This window comes from Peromyscus maniculatus, chromosome 3 (genome assembly GCF_049852395.1).
Source record: "Peromyscus maniculatus bairdii isolate BWxNUB_F1_BW_parent chromosome 3, HU_Pman_BW_mat_3.1, whole genome shotgun sequence".
In the NCBI taxonomy this organism is placed as follows: domain Eukaryota; kingdom Metazoa; phylum Chordata; class Mammalia; order Rodentia; family Cricetidae; genus Peromyscus; species Peromyscus maniculatus.
The window spans coordinates 162,101,959-162,117,587 of record NC_134854.1 but is presented as its reverse complement, the minus strand read 5'-3'; the positions used below and the strand labels follow the sequence as shown (position 1 = coordinate 162,117,587).

The following is a 15,629-nucleotide window of genomic DNA, read 5'->3' as shown; positions in this document are numbered from 1 at the left end:
ACACAGATTATTAGAAATGGATTAATTTAAGATGAAAAAGCTAGCTAGCAAGAAGCCTGAGACATAGACCAAATAGTTTATAATTAATATAAGGCACTCAATGGTTATTTGGGAATTGGCAGGTGGGAGAGAAACCTCCATTTACAAGGAAATCTTACCACACACTATCATGTGGATGAACATTAAAGTCATTGTGATAAGTAAGCTAAATGAACCAGTCCATGTAGCTGGAAGTTTTCTTGTGTCCCAGCCAGCTGGCAGTCAGGACAAATCTCTCCCATTCACATCCCCCAAGTAAACACACAGAGGCTTAATTATAACTGCTCAGCTATTAGCTCAGGTTTAATATTGACTAGCTCTTACACTTAAATTAACCCATAATTCTTCTCTGTGTTTAGCCACGTGGCTTGGTACTTTTCTCAGTTCTGTCTTGATATCTTGCTTCCTCTGTGTCTGGCTGGTGACTCCTGATTCAGCCTTTCTCTTCCCAAAATTCTCCTTCTCTCCTTATCCCACCTATACTTCCTGCCTGGCTACTGGCCAAATAGCATTTTATTTATCAATCAATCAGAGCAACACATTCACAGCATACAAAGAGACATCACCCATCAAGTCAGCAAAGGATAGATACTGTGTTCCCTCTTAGAAAGATTCTCCAGTAGGAGGGGCACATAGGGAAGAAGATGAATTATAGATGGAGGGGGTGAGAGATGGAAATGGAGAGTTAAAATACCCCAGGCTCCGTAAATATACTTAACAAAGTTGTCAAAGAATAAAATAACAAAATCTTGCTGGAGAGATGGTTCAGTGGTTAAGTGCACTTTTTCTTGCAGAAGTCCAATTATTCTTCCCAGGCTGTGGTTCAGTCACATGATATTGATAAACAAACAGGGAACACTTGCATCATTTTTTCACAGAGGTAACTTTGCTTAATTCTCATATCTTTTGAGGTCGGTTGCACAGTCTCTCTTTCTTTGTTTGTTTTTTCCGTTCTTTCTTTCCTGAGATAGGATCTCACTACATTACCCACTGGCCTCAAATTTCTGGGTTCAGGTAATTCTCCAGTATCAGCCCTTTAAAGAAGGACCATATACATGTACCATCGTGCCCAGCTGTATTTCCGAACTTTAAAATAATAGTGTGTGCCTTAGTTTTCAATATTTTTCATTTTTTTAAAATAAAGGATGACCTACAATATTAATCAGTGGCAACAAACTGTTCTCTTAATAAAAAAATACTTTGAATCAATTTATTAATTCATGTGTGGTTGCACAATTATTGGTCCTCCCACTGATAGATACAATTTGTCTGTGAATCTCTTTAAGTATAAACCTCAATTTCCTTTTCTTCTTTCTCTTTACCATTTTCTTTTTTTCTCCAAGATTATTTTCCCTGAGTTAATTTGATAATGGTTCCTCCAAATTAGTCTCAATATTTCATTATCTTTATTAGGCATATATCATACAGATTTGTGTTCATGCATTTTTTAATCCTCTCTCATATGGTTTAAGAGAACATCACAGCTTGAATTCCCATAGTAAATAACAGAGTTTTCAAAATAATTAACATGTGATGGGGAAGTTACTCAGAACAGCACCAGCTGTTGTTCCTAATGACTGGGATTTGGTTCTCAGCACCTACATGGTTGCTTACAATCATCTGGAATTCTACTTCCAAGGGGATCTGATGCTCTCTTCTGGCCTTTCTGGGCACCTGCATGCACATGGGGCACAGACATATACTTAAACACACACATGCATATAACATAAATAAATGAATATTTCTTTAAATGTGTATTATGCTCATCTGTCCAGAAAACACAGGACTTAAGTTCAGGAAAAGGATGATATATAATGTCATTCTCATAACTTAACAAAAATGTATTTTAATGATTCTTAATGACTTGTATGTTTCTCCCACATTTCTTCAAGAAGTAATAATTGTATAAATTTTAAAGGTTTGACCTTTCCCCATCCTCATCTTTTAATTTTTTCTATAGCTTAAGTCTCTGCTATAAGTTTATTGACATAAAAGCATAACTGCTGTGTTAATTTAGTCAAACACATTTCTATGCAAGATACTACAAAAGACATCTGCACTAATAAATGATTAGTGTGTTAACAGGATAATTTGTTGATTATCAAAGAAACACAGAACATTCTCATCTAAACCCTAACTATGAAAGCTTCTGATTCATGAAAATATCAGAAATACTTCTCGGAATCCAGGGATATCTTAGTAATGTTGACAGAAGTATAACCAAGGACAAGTCTTGTTCCACCTTTGGGTAGCTTCCAAAAGTTCAGAGCAAGGCTTTGTATTGTTCATGATTTCAATCTTAAAAGAAACATTCAACACCCTGAATTTCACAGTTAAAACCCTAAATTAGTTTTATAAGAAGAAATAGGTAGCAAACATTAACCTACTGGGTACAGGGTTCTCCAAGGATATGCCCCCAGGATATTATGAGGGTATAAGATATATTTATATAGATACAAAATGATAGTATACATAATGTTATGCTCACTATATTATTTGGAAATGGTCACTATAACCCTGTTCTTAATGTGGAACTTAAGTTTAGAGAAAGAATGATAGAAGTCAAGTGTCAAAGAAGAGAACTGAAATCTCTAATAAAAACATATTGAAAGACTAGCATGGGAAGTATATTTTTGTGTGTGAGGTTTCAAATAGAAATAAAAGTTTTCACTGCCACCCAGTAGATTTCAGGGTTTTTTTAAATTATTTTACTTTCTGTGTATCAGTGCTTTCTTTGCCTGCACATATGCCAGTATGCCAAGTGCATACAGAGCCCACAAGGACCATAAGATGGTATGAGATCCCTTGGAACTAGAGTTACAGATGGTTAAAACAAACCTGTGCATGCTGAAAACGGAACCTGCATTCTCTGGAAGAGCAGTTGGCACTTTTACCCACTAAGCCGCCTTCCCAACCCATCAGACCTTAAACTAGAGCTGGCAGGACCGAGAGGAGATAATCGATTTACTTGTGATCCTGGCAAGGGTTTATTCATTTATTTTGGCCAGAGATCTGAGCTTGAAGTCCAATGACAGCTCCACATTCAACTTGAGTCTCGTGTACAGTTTTGATCACCTCAGCTGCTTCATATGGATGGCAACTTATTTGCTCAACAAAAATTAACTGCAATGACATTAAGGCATTTGCTTTGCTCAACTTCAGTGTCCAGAATGGTGCAAATGGTCATGGACAGTAAGATCAAACCCTGAAAATTCCCAAGAAAACTAAAGCCACCTAAGGACAAAGAGCTAGAGGCAAACAATGTAATGCAGCCTAAGTCCCATAAGTCTATGTTATGAGAGGCCCTCACAGGGGAAGCTTTTATAGATGTGATCATTAATATCCGAGTTAAATCTTTAGGGGTTCAAAGACATTTACCCATTACCCAAAGAAGAAACAGCATTTAGAGAAAAACAGGCAGCAGGTGAAAGCTTCTGGGCCACCAGAGAGCATGGGGCACTTGAAAAGCAAAGAGAAAGAAAGAGACAGAGAGAGACAGAGACAGAGAGAGACAGAGACAGAGAAGACAAAGACAGAGAGAGAGAAAGAGATAGAAAGAATCTGGGAAGATACAAACAGGCTCAGCATCAGGAGGCCAGTACACATTTTAAATGTAACATAAAAATGTGATATGGCTCAGCAGGTAAAGATACTTCCTTCCAAACCTGATGGTCTGAGTTCAGTTCCCAGAACCCACATGGTAGAAGGAGACAACCAACACTTTCTTGTTTTCCTCTCATGTTCACATGTATACTACAACATGCATTTCTGAAAACACACACACACACACACACACACACACACACACACACACACACCTCACATACATGCACATACAATAAATAAAACAATTTTTTTTCAAAAAAATGACCTAGGAGATAAAATGTGTGGGTTAATTCTGACAGCCATAATGAAGATGAGCAAAGAAATCTTTACAAAGCTGAGCTCATAGATGAACAGAATAAATAATCAGGGACAGGCTGTAAGAAAGAAGACACCTGAGTTTCTGGAGGGAACCAAAGGCCATGCAAGGACAAGGGCATAGGCAGATTTTACTCTGTAGTTTCTGCTCTGCAGGGCTGTCTGTGGAGTGTTAGTACAAAAAATTGGGGGAAAAGAGGCATCTTGCAGGCAGATCTGACCCTACAGAAAGATTTGGTAGGGGTGATTTTGTGAATAGCCAAGTAAAGATCTTTAATTCTTGGAGAATTTCCCACAATATTTGCAACTTTTACTTTCTGGATGTTTTATGTGATGAGTTTCACCTACATTTGATGTCTTCTCAGTCTCAATTCTTATCCTTTGGTGACATGCTAACCAATGTCTGTGTCACTGGCTCTCGTCACTTTCATATTGTATTTTAATGCTGTTATTAAGCAGTAAGTATTTGCTGTGTTTATGTTGGTGCATACATGCCATGGTACATGCAGAAGTCAGAGGAGGACTTTCTGGAACCCATTCTCTCCTTCTACTATATATAAGTAGCTCCTGTGGTTAAATCAGGTCTTCAGGCATGGCAGCAACATCTTCATTCAACAGTGCCTTTCCTGCTGAGCTCTCTCCCAGCCTTCCTACAGTTAAGAGCTTTACTTACAAAATGAATTTTTGTCATAAATTGTTTCCTTAATACAATCATTTAATATAATGTTAAAAATTATACTAGAGTTGCATAGGATTTAGAAAGCTCACGTGCGCGCGCGCACACACACACACACACACACACACACACACACACGGACAGGCCCTCACTATACAGACTAGGCTGATCATGTATTTAGAACTGTCCTGCCTCTGGTTGCCAATTGCTAGGATTTTAGGTGTGTACCAGAATGCTTGCACTGGACAGGATTTATTATTTTTCTGAATCATTCACAAACATGGTTCTTTAAGAGAAAAGGAAACTCTTTTTTTTTTTTTAAATTAAACCTGCATAAGCCTGTCTTTACATTTCCCTTCTTCCCAAGCCTCCAGGCCCATAGATTTGGTCTTCGTTTCCTCTTCAAATGTCTTCCTTCTTGCTCCATTAAGATGCACAGGTATTTAGTACTTTAGTATTCAGTACAGATGTATAGTTTATGTTTGCCTCTGCTACTCAGTGTGAGGTTAGTGGCAACTACTGCCTGCTTAGATTTTGGTTCCAGAGGCTTGTGGGATAAAATGCCAACACCTTAGGGTTCTGCTAAGCAGAGCAGCTGAGGAGAGATTTGTGTTTATGATGTTTGGGACTTCCCTTCCAGAATCAACACCCTTGATACTCCTATACTCCTAGAATAGCTTCTTCCTCACAGAAGGCAGGAAACTCAAACCAGAACATGTTTGGCAAAGTGGGGAAAGAGCAGCCTATGGCTGATTGGTGACTAAAGTTCTTCATCTTCAGGGTCCTCACCTTCTCTTGTCCATAAAATCTTGGTCTTCGCCCTGAAAGACATCCCTAGTCAATTCATAGAAAAACTTAACTATGTCTACTAAGCCTATAAAATAGGTACAAGTGGAAAACCGTGCTTTGGGTGACAGAGCTGAAAGACATGTTTTCTCAAGAGATACTCAGAAGTAGTGTGACTTTGTCATCATTAAAGAGTAAGAAAATACAACTACCAAAAAGCTCTTGCAGGAGACTATAGAGATGGCTCAGTGATTAGAGTACTATCTGCTCTTCCAAGGGATCTGAGTTCAGTTTCCAGCACCCACATGGTGGCTCACAATCATCTATAACTCCAATTCTCGGAGATACAATGTCCTCTCAGAAGAGGACACTTCTGAGGCACCGCGTGTACATACAAAATATCCATACATATGAAAATAAATAATTTAAATATTTTTAAAAGCTTTGTAAGATATTCAGGCTAAATAGACTTACAAAGCATCATTAGGTGCAGAGAAGAAATCTGCTTTCCAATACATATATACATATACACCAGCCTAGAAAATAAAAATAGCCATAATTCACTCAGTGACTTCAAAAAATTTAGAGAATTAATAGGTCTACTCTCAGCAAAGGAATTGTGACGTCTCTGTCAGCTCCAGTAGAGGCCGTTGTGCAAGTCTTGCTGAGATACGGCAGACATGAGGAACATTAGGAATAAAGCTGATCTCTTGGACATAGAATTCTGTATCCAACACTTCAAAACATGTGCAATTGTTTCAAATAGATGATCGATGATATAACAACAGATCAGGAAATTTTAGAAATTTTCAAAAGGAAGACACTACACCATCTATTACAACAATATTATGTTTAAATTTAGCAAAAAGAGACTAAGAAAATATTCATATATGTAAAAAGAAGATGCCTACTTGCACACTAATGAAATCATAGTAAAAATTTAAGAGTAAGTCTAGAATTGATAAGATATTGACTGTGAACATAAGTGTAAAATGTTTGGCTATGTGGAGTCTACTTCTGGGTGGAAGAAGTTCCCACCCTATCCTAACAATAAGGAAAAGAATGGAAAAACTGACTTATCATGGGTTCCCAAGACATGAGGACACACGAAAAACTAGGCTCACTCTCTGGGATTGGAGAAGAGGGCCATAAACATGGAGAGTTACAGTTTGTCAAAGTAGAAACCCAAGACAAATAGGAGCTGTTGTCTGGGCAGACAACCTCAACTGTAATTGAGTTGCTGAAGGCACACAACAACAAGGTGGTGATTAGAAAATCTTTGTGTTGTCTGCCATACCCTACCCTTTCTACATCCTTGCTGTGTCTATGAGGAAGTGCTGTCAAAGACTCATCTTATTATATATTTTCTCTCTAGGAAATTGACCAGGTTTCATAGCAAACATTGGAAGAAAATCCTTGCATGAGGAAAGAAAAAGTCATTTTGAAATAAACAGTACCAATTAGAATTTTATTTGTTTGTTTGTGGACTTTTGAGACAGGGTTTTGCTATATAGACCAGGCTGACCTTGAACTTACAATCCTGCCTCGCAGACTTCTAAATACTGGGAGTGCTTATGTGCACCACCAGACCTATCCCTTTGTTCTTAATAGGGCTTACTTTGAGGAGAAGATCTCTGAGAGCAAAGCTTCATGATGAGATAAAGGAACGAATAAATGCTGAGCCATAACCAAATCTATGTGATGGGAGGCAAGTACCCAACTCCAGCTCACAGTTATCACCCTGTACCACCTCTATGTTGGGCAGCAAAACAAAATAAAACAATAAATAGCTGAGAAATGCCACAATCCAGAATCAAAGCTCAATGAAGCCTTAACACACACACACACACACACACACACACACACACACACCTTATCATCTCATTTTCACCATCAAGAAATAGTTTTTCAGAGAAACAACAATTGAGTTAATTAGTTGCCAGTAAACATACTTTGCAAGATGTCAAAAGAAATTATGTAGGAAGAGGGAGGAATATACATTAGAAACACAGAGCTAGATTAAAAAGGAACCAAGAAAGGAATGAAAGTAATATAAAGGCTATTGATTTTATAATCTAATCCAAGTGAGTAAAATTTTTCTTTTAAAAATGAACTATCTAAGCCGGGCGGTGGTGGTGCACGCCTTTAATCCCAGCACTCGGGAGGCAGAGCCAGGTGGATCTTTGTGAGTTCGAGGCCAGCCTGGGCTACCAAGTGAGTTCCAGGAAAGGCGCAAAGCTACACAGAGAAACCCTGTCTTGAAAAAAAAATGAACTATCTAGTTTATTTGGGATGTGAATGTTTTATCTATATGTATGAGTGTGGATTACATATGTGCAGTGCCACGAAGTCCAGAAAAGGCCATTGAATCTCCCAGAATTAGAGTTACGGGTGGTTGTGAGCTGCCATGTGGGTAATGGCAACAAATATGCATCCTCTAAAAGAGCAGCAAATGTTTTTAAACACTGAACTATTTCTCCAGCCCCAAGATTAAATTTTCTTGTGGTAAAATTTATAAAAGTAAAAGAATTTTAAAAATTTAAATTATAATAAAAGGTTTACTTAGGACTGCTAAGGCAAGAAAGGAGAGCAAAAGCAGAAACAGATAGAAAACATGGGCTAATACAGTAAATTTTAATACAAGCTATGTGGTCTCTTTTATTGTCATTCTCCAAATGTTCCCTTTGAAAATCTGAGGACAGTAATTCAGAAAACATGACTCCACTCTATGGTGATATTTTATTTGTACTGAAATGTGATTTTATTTGTATGTTAATAAATAAAGTTGCCTGGGGGTCAGAGCTAATAGCAAGTCATAGCAGAGCCGGGCGTTGGCGGCACACACCTTTAATGCCAGCTCTTGGGAGGCAGAGGTAGACAGATCTCTGTGTGTTCAAGGATAAAGCCAACATGGAGACCTTTAATCTCAATACCAACCATAGAAGACCTGGAGGTCTGTACAGACAGGCAGTGACAAGGCAGTCATGTGGTTGGGTTTACAACCAATGAGAAGGCAGAATAGAAAATCTATATAAAGACAAACACACAGGAAGTAGGTCTCTTTGCTGAAGAGGATAGTTGCAGCAGTAATGGGTAAGTCTCTTAGCTCTGACCTCTTGGGCTTTTATCCCTGCATTGGTTCTGTGTTTCTTATTGAATAAGATTGTTGGTTACATCTACACCATGCAGTCATCTATAATAAACTCACTTTTGGCACAAATATATAGTATTCTCTACATTATGAGAACAGATAGCTAAACTACACTCAGACTGAACAGATTTTAAATCAAGGACAGTTGTCAATGATTTTTAAAGGGCACTATATAATGAAAAGGGGTCATTTCTCAATGAATATACAGCAATTAATGTATTTGTCTATAAGATAGCAAATTACTTAAAACAAAAACTGGTATATTGGTAAAAAGAAATAGATGACTCCACTATGAGGAAAGGAAAATCCAGCAGACAGAAGCAGAAAAATTAAAATTGGCCTCAACACATCATTAATAAGGTGGATCAATAGCTACAGGTCATTGTAACCAACAACAGCACTATGAATACACATTTTTTTCTTAACTTCCCAGTGAGAAGTCACCAGTATAGACCAGATTTTCACATTTGGAGCCATACAATATACCCTAATCAGTTTAAAATAATAGCAAATCAAACAAGCAAAAAACTTTCTCTACCTCCATGGAATTAAGTGAAAATTGACAATATAAATAAATGACTATGCCATAGTATGTGAAGGTTAAGCCACAGACTTCTAAACAACACATGTCAAAGAAGAAATTTTTAAAAAATTAAAATATTTTAAACTAAATGAAAGCAAAATACATTTTATCAAAATCTGTGGATTGTAGCTAAAGCAATATCTGGACAGCATTGAATATATCTACATATGCTACAAAAGAAGACAAATATGAAAGAAGTGTGAATATTTAAGGTCTGATGATGGGAAATGAGGAAAAGAACAACTTAAATTCAGTGTAAGCAGAGAAAAAGAATTGAAAAAGAAACAATGAAATGGAAAACAGGATGTCACTAGAAGAAACTAACAAAAGCAAGAGCCAGTTCTTTTGAAATCCAATTTGTAGGATTCTAACTAGATTGACTATGAAGAAAAGAGGAGGGATACAACTTAATATTGGAAAGAAGAGCTGTCACTACAGACAGCACGGGCATTGAAAGAACTAAAAGGAATACTGTGAAAAACTATGAACACTGGGCTTGCAATTTTAATGATGTAGGTGACATGAACCTATTTTTTTGAAAAACACAATCTGCACAGAATATGAGACAAAGCAGAATCTGAACAGGCCTATATCTTTTTACAGAGTTGATTTACTAGTTAATAAACTTCCCAAATAGAAAGAACCAGGTACAGATAATTTCACTGGTGAAGCCATCTGACTAGCTAAGGGAAATATTGTACCAATTCTCCCTAGTCTGTATGAGTATAGGAACAGTATGAACACTTCACTTCTCATCCTATGAGTACTACATTACTCACATTTCCAAAATTGACAAAGACATTGCAAGAAAAAAGGGCAGACTATGATCTTTCATGGACATAGTACAAAAAATTTTAGTGATAATTAGCAAATTTAATAAAATGATACCTAACAATAATTAAACACTATGACCAAAGAATATTTATGTCAGATATGCAAGAAGATTCTATGAACCCTTAGCATCAGCAGGCTGAAAAGGAACATTTGTATGCATATATGTAAATAGTAAATTTGTTATAGAGAGGAAATTACTTAACTTGATAAAAAATTATGCACTAAAATCTTACACCCGCTAATAATAAGACAGTAGGAGCTTCTCCACTAGGTCAGTAACACAGTAGGAACCCAGTCTTACCACTGCTTGTCAACATTTTTACTGGAAGTCTTGGATAATGCAATAAGACAAGAAGAGAAATAATAGTTGTAAGATGAAGGAAGAAGGAGGATGCTGTTTTTTTAAATGACATGATGATTCTTACAAACCATTTCGAAGAATTGCTAAGGAAATAAATAGAACTGAGAAGTAATCATAGGAAGAGTTTATACATAAGTCATTATTTTCCAACGTATCAGCACTGAACAGTGACATTTGAAATAAAAAAAAGCTTATTATTTTTAATTAGCATCTCTGAAAGTTAAGTGATTTTATGAAAATTTAATGAAGTCTGATGAAAAGTACAAATTTCAAATGAGAGAAAATTTACAAAGCAAATGGAAGCTCTTCCATGTTCGTGCACGGAAAAACTAAGTGTTGACATGTCAGTTCGTCTCAGCTTCACATATACAGCTAATGAACTGTCAATTGAACCCAGCAAATAATTTAGTAGGTATCAACAAAGCAATTTTAAAGTTTATATGAGAGACAAAAGACTCAGAATGAGGAATGCAATATTTGAAGGAAGATAAATTTTGAGGACTGTCAGTACCTGACTTCAAGGCTGACTATAAATCTACAACAACCAGGCAATTTGTATTAGTGGAAGAATGGAGAAATGGATCAAAGAGACAAAATAGAGAGCTCAGAAATAGACACACAGAAACTGACAGAGGAACAAAGGAAAAGTAATTGGGAAAAGATATTTTAAATCCTTTCACAACAATTAACTCAGAATGGACCACAGACTTAAATGAAGAGTACAAACAATATTTCCCACAGAGGTGACTCTGGAGAAAGCCTACACCTTCTGAGATTTGATGATGCCTTTTTTTTCCTTTTATTTTATTTTACAATACCATTCAGATCTACATATCAGCCACGGATTCCCTTGTTCTCCTTCCTCCTGCCCCCTCCCTTTCCCCCCAGCCCACCCCCCATTCCCACCTTCTCCAGGGCAAAGCCTCCCCCAAGGACTTGGGAATGCAAGATTGTACAACCATTTTAGAAATCAGTATGGTGCTTTCTTGGAAAATTGGGAATCAATCTCCCCCAAGATCCAGCTATACCACTCTTGGGCATATACACAAGAAATGCTCAATCATACCACAAGAACACTTGCTCAGCTATGTTCATATCAGCATTGTTTGTAATAACCAAAACCTGGAAACAACCTAGATGCCCTTCAACTGAAGAATGGATAAATAAATTGTGGCACATATACACAATGGAATACTACTCAGCAGAGAAAAACAATGTCATCATGAGGTTTGCAGGCAAATGGATGGATCTAGAAAAAATCATCCTGAGTGAGGTAATCCAGACTCAGAAAGACAAATATGGTATGTACTCACTCATAGGAGGATACTAGATGTGGAACAAGGATGACTGGACTGCTACTCACATCACCAGGGAGGCTACCTGGAAAACAGGACCCCAAGAAAAACACGAGGATCACCCAATGACAGAGAAATGGCTGAGATCTACATGAACAACCTGGACATGAGTGGGAGTAATGAAGGGCGAGGGTTGACGGAAAGAGCCTGTGGGAGTGGGAGATCCCAGCTGGATCAAGAACAGACAGGGAGAACAAGGAATAGGAGACCATGGTAAATGGAGACCACATGAGAATAGGAAGAAGCAAAGTGCTAGAGAGGTCCACAGAAATCCACAAAGATACCCCCACAATAGACTCCTGGCAATGGTCGAGAGACAGCTAGAACTGACCTACTCTGGTGATGGTATGGCCAAACACCCTAATAGTCGTGCCAGAAACCCCATCCAAGGACTGAGGAATCTAGATGCAGAGATCCACGGCTAGGCCCTGAGTGGAGCTCTGGGAGTCTAATTAGCAAGAAAGAGGAGGGTTTATATGAGTAAGAATTGTTGAAACTAAGGTTGGATAAAGCACAGGGACAAATAGCCAAACAGATGGAAACACATGAACTATGAACCAAAGGCTGAGGGGCCCACAACTGGATCAGGCCCTCTGAATTGATGATGCCTTTTAAGATGCAATTTGATGGGTATAATCATGAAGGTATAATTGATTGGTTACATTCCATTATGACCAAGAACCTCTGCTGTATAAATGACACTCTCAGGAGAATGAGAAGCATCACACAAGGAGAATGAACTCGTCAAAGGTATATCTGCTTAAAATAAACAAAAGAGCAAATCAAACCCGAACAAAAACAGCCTCTTAAAATTGCTTAGTAGGGTGCCTTGAATGAGAACTCTCTCCCACGCTCTTAGTTATTTCAACACTTGGTCAACAGTTGATGGTGATATTTGGGAAGGCTTAGGAGGTGCAGTTTTGGTAGAGGAAGGAAGTCACTGGGGATGGGTTTTGAGAGCTTATGATGTAGCCCTACTTCCAGCTTGACTCTCTGCTTCATGCTTGTGGTTGAAGATGTGAACTCTCAGGAGCACAGCCTATCTGATGAGAATGACAACAGTCACAAGGCCAGCACAGCAGCTTGACAAAGATCCAGCAAAGCTGTGCCACATGATGACAGCTGTGCCACCTTTGGTTTTCATCTCCGCCAGTTGTATACTTGGGGGACTTTTAATATTTGTACAATTTGGCAATATTGGATTGATGGAAAAGTTCTTATGGATCATTTATGCCTTCTCCCAGGAGTACTTTTTCTAAGCTTCCCCAGAAAAGTCCTGAACATACTACCCCTCCCACTTTTGGGGGAGATAGCCTTATCTACTGTCACATTCTAGAGTGTGCTTTGGTGATACAGCTGTCTTTGAGTCATTTCTGCTACTGTAAGTGACTCCTCACCCATATTCATGTTAAAAAAAAAACAATAAAATTCATGGTTCACTAAGTTGTACTTTGTGGGAATCTGTACTTTGACATGTTGGTTCCCTATCTGGAGTAACTGGACATTTGTTCATGTCTTGCTGAGAATAGTGTCACACAACAATAATCAAGATAGCTGCTTTAGAAGATGACTAAATTATGCCTCAAAAAACTAACACTGTCACCATAGAATTCCACAATCACATTTTGACATTTAGTCAAGGGCAGTAAAAAAAATAAAATAAAAATAAAAACAAACAAACACCCTGAACACAGATGTGTATAGCAATTTTATTCATAATTATAAAACGTGAAAGCAACTGCGATATCTTCTGGTACACACACAGCAAAATAAAATAGCAGTAGAGTGTTGTTAATTATTACAAACAAATGAGCAATAAACTAATTTTTTAAAATGCTCCAAAGAACCTGAAGGCATATCATTAAGTGATAATAGCCAGTCTGATACAGCTGAATTCAATCATATGACATTATGTAACGGTACATCTGTGGAGATTATAGGAAGATTACTGTTTGCCATGGTTGGGTAAATGGATAATGTGGCAGAGCAAATGTAATTTTTAGATACAAAAAAAATTTATGTCATTGTATGTGTGCTTAAATTTGCAGAAGATTTAATTCCCTGAAGGAACACAAATGTCAACAAGGAACTTTGAGCAATCCTATATGCCAAGACACATGCATCAGTTTTTAAAAGAAGTACTGACCTAGTCAGGATCATTGATAAAAGGAAGGCTACACATGTGCTGTGCAGAGGATAATGACAAGATTTTCATCCTTCACTCACTCTGGTCTAGAAAAGAAATTGGGAATAAAGACATAAAGGGAGAATTTTGCTCTTGTCTTCTTTTGGTTTGAGGTGATAATATAATAGTTTTGTACTATAGAAGAAAGGATGTTTACTGTGTTACAGAGGTACAAGAATCTGAAGAGCTGAGAGAATGAGTGGTAAGCTCTCTGGAACTTAGGTAGCTCAATGCAAAGGTTGAGAGAGTGTCACCATGTATCAAAACATATTGCCATGTGACTTCATTATCTGCTTTACTCTTACACATTTGTACCCACTATATCTGTGGATACCAGTCAGGAGTGTGGGTTGTGCACATCATGGGCTTGATTAAGTGTGAAAACCTGATGAGTAACTCATGCTGATTGAATTGCTATGAAGATAAATTTTCAAATACATAGAGAAAACAGAAGTAAATAGTCCAGTGACAAATTCTAAACTTTCCATAGAATCTCACAGTTACTAACATTATATAACTCCAGTTACTTTAGTGATTGATATAAGACAGAGTTGAGATGATAGGATGTGCAATAAGACTTTGCTCCCCAACTGTGGTGGTTTAGATGGGAATGTTCCCCATAGCCTCATATATTTGAACGCTTTGTCGCCTGTCAGTGAAACTGTTAGGGAAAGATTAAGAAGTGTGGCATTGCTGAAGTGAGTGTCACTAGGAGTGGGCTTTGATATTTCTAAAGCCCATGCCAGGCCCAGTCTCTCTCTCTAAAACTGGAAGCAAGGTTCTAATTAAATGCTTTCTTTTATAAGAGTTGCCTTAATCATGGTATCTTTTCACAGCAATAGACCAATAACCAAGAACAATAACTACAAGCTTTGAGTCCTAGGATAGATACATTTTTGGTCAACTTGGCATAAATTAGAGTTAATGGAAAGAGGAACCTCATTTGAGAAAATGCTTCCATCAGATTCCTTGTAAGCAAGTCTATGGGTCTTTGGATCTCACTCTGTAGACCAGGCTGGCCTCGAACTCACAGAGATCCTTCTGGCTCTGCCTCCCAAGTGCTGGAATTAAAGGTTGCACCATCACTGCCCGGTCATAATTTTCTTGGTTGATGATTGACACTAGAGTGCCCAGTCCACTGGGGATGGCGCAATCCTCGGGCAGGCTGAGTAAGCCATGGGGAGCAAACCAGTAAAATCACTCTTCCATGGTCTCTGCTTCAGTTGTGATTCCAGGTTCCTGTCTTGCTAAATTCTGCCCTGTCTTCCCTCAGTGATAGACAGTAGCCTGGAAATGTTAGATGAAATAAACCCTTTCCTTCCCAAATTACTTTAGTCATGGTCTTTATCACAGCAATAGAAACCTAAGTAAACAAGATGTAAAAACAGCCTTTTTTTTTCTGGTGCACCTAAAGCTTTTTTCCTCATCTGTAAAATGGAGATAATATCTGTTTGATGGAATTATAATAAAGAACAAGTCAATTAGCAGGAATAAAAGAGTAGACTAGCACCTGACACACAGTAAGTGTTCAATGAATGTTAGTCATTATTAACTATTGTTTTTTCTGTCTTCTTGATTAGGCTGCAGGTAACATGCTTTACATAAACATCTAACTCTTGACACTTAGCCTCTTCTGAAATTCTGTAGGGGATATCAATTCACTATACACATGCAAATGAAACCACCCACTGTAACACAGCATAACACCCAGAAGATACATTGCCACTGCCTTATATTA

At 37.8% G+C, this 15,629-nt stretch overlaps 1 protein-coding gene across 10 annotated transcripts in view; it reads right to left on the bottom strand.

Annotated features, from left to right (window-relative positions):
- Positions 1–15,629, bottom strand: part of Slco1b3 (solute carrier organic anion transporter family member 1B3) — a 79,841-nt gene that overhangs the window by 46,336 nt on the left and 17,876 nt on the right. For 2 of the 10 annotated variants that reach the window (XM_076568193.1, XM_076568194.1), the window contains exon 3: positions 11,665–11,731. The exons of the other annotated variants lie outside the window; for them this stretch is intronic. The gene's annotated coding sequence lies outside the window, so the exon portion shown is untranslated. The remainder of the gene's footprint in view (positions 1–11,664; positions 11,732–15,629) is intronic. 10 annotated transcript variants of the gene reach the window in all.